Raw genomic sequence first — 6,000 nt, 5'->3', positions numbered from 1 at the left:
CGGGCCGGCAGGCCTATCAATGCCTGGGTGGTTGAGAAGTGTCCCCATGTCCAAGGCCACCTCCGTCCCCAAGGCACCCTCCATGGGCACCCACAACCTTTCCCTCCTTCTCCCAATTTTTGTCTTGCAAAATGGGTGTTTGTAAAATTAACAGACATGCCCTGGCTGGTGAGGCTCAGTGGATTGAGTGCTGGCTTGTGCAAAGGGTGACCAGTTTGATTCCCAGTCAGGGCACATGCCTGGTTGTGGACCAGGTCCCCAGTAGGGGGCGCATGAGAGGCAACCACACATGGATGTTTCCCTCCCTCTCTTCCTCCCTCCCTTCCGCTCTCTCCAAACATAAAATCTTTAAGAAAATAAAAATAAAAATAATAGATATTATTTTCTAGAGTGTTAGGTTTGCAGGAAAACTCTGTGAAAGCACAGAGAGGTTCCACGTACCCCCCTTCCTCCTGCCTCAGTTTCCTCCACTATTAACATCTTATGATACCACAGTGCGTTTGTCACCATGGACGAACCCATAGGGGTACGGCACCGTCGCTCCGAGTCCGTAGCTGACGTGAGTCACTCTGTGCCGTGCGCTCTGTGGGTCTGGATGAGTGTAGGACAGGTATTCGTCACCAGCGTCACACAGAGTGGCGTCACTGCCCTGAACATCCTCTGCGCCTGCTCTCCGCCGACCCCGCCCCTCCCCAGGCAAACACAGACATTCCTTCTGTCCCCAGAGCTCTGCCTTTTCCGCCCGGCCCTGGAGTCGCGAATTACAGGAAGTGGCCTGTTCCGATGGGCTCCTCTCACAGATTAGTAATGTGCATTTAGGGCCCCTCTGTGCATCTTCATGGCTCAGTAGCAAATTTCTTTTTGTTGGCGAGTGGAAATGGGTTTTGAACAGCCCTTTCTCTTGGGATGACTGGGCCCTTATTAGCATAAGTGAGAGCATGTTGGCCACTGGAGGGCGCCCTCGAGTCTCCTGTGCCTGTGTGGGTAGGAGGCCTCCCTCCGGGCTGACTTCTGACCCTGACCTTGACCAGTCCACACCCTGGGGCCTAGCCCCAACTTGCCCGGGGATAGGGGAGGTGGGCCTGGGAGCCCCCAGGACGCCCGAGTCTAGACCTGCCCTCAGCTCCAGGCCTGGCCAACCAGACCAAACACACTCACAGCGTGGTGCACGCCCCACCTCTGTCTGGTTCCAGAACGTTCTGTCACCCTCAGAGCCACCGGGGCCATCAGTCTTCACGCCCCAGTTGGCCAGAACCCTGCGGGGAACAGGCCTGGCGCTTCCTTCAGAGCTCCTCCGCGCAGCGCTTGGGTGGGCACCGGCCGGGCTGGCTCCCGCCTGGCCGACTGCATGGGGCAGGGACCCTGGGGCTCCATGTGTCCCCCGCCCGGACCACCCGCCCCACGTCTGTTTCCTGCTCTGCCCTTGGGGCCCTGAGCCAGCACCGTCTCTGCCCCTGCGCTCCCCTGTCTTCGCAGTGGCCCTTCTGGCCCACCTTGTCAATGCCGCCTCCGGGCTGAGCCCGGGATGTGACTTCAGGGCCTCCAGTCGGACTGTGGGGCCCCCGTGGGGCCTGGGGACAGCCGAGCCCTTCTGGGACCCGGTGTCCCTCCCCAGGAGTGAATCCAGGAGTGGGCTCCTGGGGCCACAGCGAGAACCACAACTGGGGTGTTTTTAAAGGTCACATTTGCACTGTTCTTTCTGTTCTTTACCCAGGATTTGTGTTTTCTGGGCTCAACCCTTGTCACAGGCCATTGAGATGGTCCCAGGCCCAGTTACAAACGGGGTACCCTGTGTGTCAACCGGCCCGCACAGTGGGCGCACACTGAGCGCACAGTGGGGAGTGCAGCTGACAGGGGCCGCAGCCCACCGCCTCCTTCACAGCAGCCAAGGGCGTAGTGACCCAAGTGTCCGAGGACAGGTGGGTAAGCAACATGTGGGCGGTGCCCGGGATGGAGCGTCACTCACCTTAAAAGGGAAGGAAACTCTGACACACGTCACATCACATGGATGGACCTGGGGACACTGTGCTGAAGGAAAGGAGCCAGCCACAGAAGGACAAATACTAGAGCGACCCAAGTGGTCAAATCGACAGAGACAGAGAGTGGGTGGCGGTCACCAGGGGCTGGGGTGGGGGAGGTGGAGTTCAAGTTTGATGGGGACAGAGCTTCAGCTGTTGGACGTTGAGAACACTCTGCAGAGGACGGTGGGGACGGCCGCCCAACCGTGTGACTGTGCCCAATACCGCTGAGCTGTGCGCTTAAACGTGGTCAAGGTGGTACATTTTATATTGTGTGTATTTTACCACAATAAAAAAGGCCGCAAGGCCTTCTCGCCAGGCCCTGGAGGTGCAGTTGCTTCTGAACTTGAACTGTTGCCCAGTCGTGGCCCCTGATTACTCTGAAATTTGCTTCTCTGTCTGGAGACTCTTCGGTTGGTTTATAAATCTCTCAGATCAGACATCTTCCCAGTTTTTCCTGCCGACGTCGGTGTCAGGTGTGGTTGCTCAGCATCAGTCTGCTGAATAACAGCTAAGGTGCCAGACTTGGGCACACAGGAGCCCGGACCACGGCGGCCACGTTTGGAGCACCAGCCCCTCCCCCCACCTTGGGTGCCCCGGGCTCTGATGGGGGTGGAGAAAGGCTTGCTTAGCCACCTGCAGTAAAGGTGTCACCACTGGCGGACTTACACACAAACACAATGTGCAGGTGACAATGTGAGACCGGGTACCCCTGCCCCTGCCCCAGTAACAGCAGCCCTACCTTTGTCCTCCGGTCCTGCCTGCTCGTCCGCGTGGAGGTGAGGCCAGCCGGCCGGTCTGCAGCCCCCAGAGTGTGGTCACACGACACCTCCCCGCTCCCCTTTCCTGGTCCTGTCCCCACCTCCCACCCCACCAGGATGTCTTTCATCATCCCACCCAGTAGACCAAATGCACAGTGGACCATGTCCGGCCACGCACGGCAGTAGTCCTGGGCCCACACGGAGCCGGGGAGCCAGCCACAGCCCTCGTCCGGACGGCCAGCACCGGGTCAGGGACCGACGCTTCCCTGGTTTTAAGCCACTTCCAACTCAGGACCAGCCCGAGAAGCCAAATCTGCCCCTGTCCGATCACACGGAGCCCCGGCTTCACCCGGAGCCAAGTCCCGGGCATCGGGTCCCCACCGGCCTGCTGTGGGTCTCTGGGGCGGGCCGCATGCCAAGCTCAGGACCAGCTGCATGTTTGTTCTCCTGGAACATGGTTCTCCCTTGTTTATTTCTCCACAGTTTGCTCATAATTAACATCTACTGGCTGATTTATTATTGGCTATGTGCCAGGCACTGTCCCGGGCTCTGCAGAGGACTGACTCTGCCTCTCACCTCCCACCCCTCACCCAGGGGCTCCGGGTCTAGTTCACGGGCCCCGGCAGGCCTGTCAGCAGATGAGTGTCAGAGAACGTGGCAGGGGGTGCAGGGTGACGGCAGAAACAGTGATGACGACACCTTGTTTCGAGGAGAACCGGGGGGTCTGCGGGTGATGGGGGAGGGGACAGGTGGAGACCAGAGTGGGCACAGCCAGGTGTTGGGGCAAGTGGGAGGGGTCCTGGCTGGAGAGGGGTCTGGGGCACAAGGGCAAGAGCAGAGGGTTTCTGAGTGCGGGCCCCTTGTGAGGCTGGAGCTGCCCGAGTCCAGGGGGCGGGAGGGAAAGGCTGCTCCGTGCTGGTTGGTCGGGGGCCGGCAGGGAAGCCCGTCTGATGGGTTCGGTTGGGCAGTGTTTCAGGGCTGACCTGGCCTCACAAAGCACCCGGAACTCAGTGGCCCGAAAGGGCCATTTCGTGTCTCTCGGGGCTCTGTGGGGCTGTTGTCACTCGGAGTCACTGGGCACCAGCACTCAGATGGCAGCCAGGCCTCTGGAGCCAAGCATCTGAGAGGCTTCTCCCCCCACACGTCTGTCCAGTGTCCCGATGGTGAGAACCTCAGGTGGCCAGCACCTGTCCTCACGGCTGGCTGTTTCGGAGCAGGCGTCTGGGCCCCAGGAGAGCCTGCAAGGCCCTGTGACCAGCCCGGCAGGCGGGCAGCACCCCGTCCCGCAGTTCCCCACATGGGTCAGGAAGGAGTCCCAGGGATGGCCTGGGGTCGGCGTGGGAGCAGGAGAATGAAGCCACTGAGCCCAGCTGAGGGTTCGGGCTGTCAGCCGAGACCACAGGAGTGGACAGTATCACCCAGGGCCAGGGCAGCGCGGAGGGTGAGGAGGGAGGGGCTGGTACTGGGTGTGGGGTTTCTGGTAGGTAGGCGTCGTGAGAAGAAAGTTAGATCCTGGTGAGGCTGGCAGGCCCTGTGGGCGCAGCGGACACAACCCAACACGGTGAGCCCCGTGGCCCGGGAGTCTCGTCTCAGTAGAGCTGCTTAGAAAATACACGCGATTTTAACTTTTACTTATAACTTGGTTGATTTTACATTGCTACTGATAAAAGGTTTTTGATTCTATTCTTGCCAGAGAGTTTTATTTCCTCTTAACCAAGGGCTTTAGAATTCGACTGAATAACTTAAGTTTGTGCTTTTAAAAATGCCTCTTTCTGTAAAAAAACCATTACCAGACTCAGTCCGTCTAAGGCTAAGTATCTATTTAAGTGTATTTATGCAAATTCTAGACTTTAATCGACACCTTAGCTGACCTTACACATTGCCAGCTACTGAGTTTCAAGGAGCTGCCACTTGATCTCTTAAACGTCCTACCAGCAGGTGTCAAGACACCTTATCTAAACCCCACAAGAAGCGTTTGTGGCCCCCCGAAACCAGTCCAACACAGGCTCAGCGCTGGACTGGGGGGCTGCTTGAGTCCCAATGGGTGGACCCTCACAACACGCAGCCGCCTGGCTGGGGGGGCTCTTAAGCTCTTTGTGAGGTGTGACCTGCATCCTGAACAATGCAGGCCAAAAAACTCACCTCCAACGAGAAAAGAAGTCATTAAATTCTTGGGTCAACTTAAGCTGACAGATTTTCTTCTGTCAGAAAAGATAAGGAGCGAACACGGCATCTATGCAGAAGAAATACCCGCACATGGCCAGCAGGGCGGCGCTCCCCCAACAGGGGAAGGTAACCTCCAGTGCAGCGTGGGTTTCCCCATATCACTGGAGGTTGGACTTTTCATGCAGAATTTTTAGGCACATCCCTCTCTGAGGTCATCTTGCCTGGGCCCAGCAAGTGCTATCAACCTATAGACACAAGTTTTTGTTCAAATCAGGTAATGTTCTTCAGGGACTTATCACTTCTCCCCTTCTCTTTCTTGACCCTGTGACTCAGTGTGTGCGCTGCACCTCTGTTCCCTCCCTCAGACCCGCCTCTGTGCTCTGCCCTGAGCCTGGCAGCGGTTCCTCCACTCGGTACCGAGTGACTGTGTTCTCTCTCAGTTCACGATCATGGCCCCAGGAGACTTTCTGATGCCCCAACCACGCCACACTGCAGTCCTCATGTTTTTACCCAGGGATCATCCTCTGACCCTTCTGTTAATGGGGTCGGTGTGGCAGATGTGGAGTGAAGGTGTGAGCCCCTCCGGGTGCTGTGTCCGGCTGCCAGTGGGCCTCAGTGACCAGCTGCTGGCTAGTCAAAAGAAAGGTCTGGTGTGCTCCTGTACGTCTTGGGACAGTCTGGCCTCGGAACTCTGCTGCAAGGCACAGGGAGAAGCTCTGCCAATAACAGTATCCACCAAAACAACATGGAGAGAGAACAAATCTCTTCCGGTCAAGATGGCAGCGTAGGCAGACATGGCTCAGCTCTTTGCACAACCACAGCAAAATCGCAACTAAAATATACAACAACCATCACGCAGAACCATCAGAAATCGAGTTGATTGGAAGTCTGAGGACTACGGAATTCAAGAAACCACGTCCATCCAGACAGGTAGGAGGGGCACAGATGCAAAATGGCTGGTCCCCAATCCACGTGTGGTGAGTAAAAATTCGAGAGGGATATCTCAGGAGTAGGGCCTCCAAGCCCCACACAAGGAGTCCCAGCCCAGGGTTCCT

Source organism: Artibeus jamaicensis, unplaced genomic scaffold, assembly GCF_021234435.1.
Source record: "Artibeus jamaicensis isolate MK-2021 breed Jamaican fruit bat unplaced genomic scaffold, CSHL_Jam_final contig_525, whole genome shotgun sequence".
Taxonomy (NCBI): domain Eukaryota; kingdom Metazoa; phylum Chordata; class Mammalia; order Chiroptera; family Phyllostomidae; genus Artibeus; species Artibeus jamaicensis.
This window is presented reverse-complemented; position numbering follows the sequence as displayed.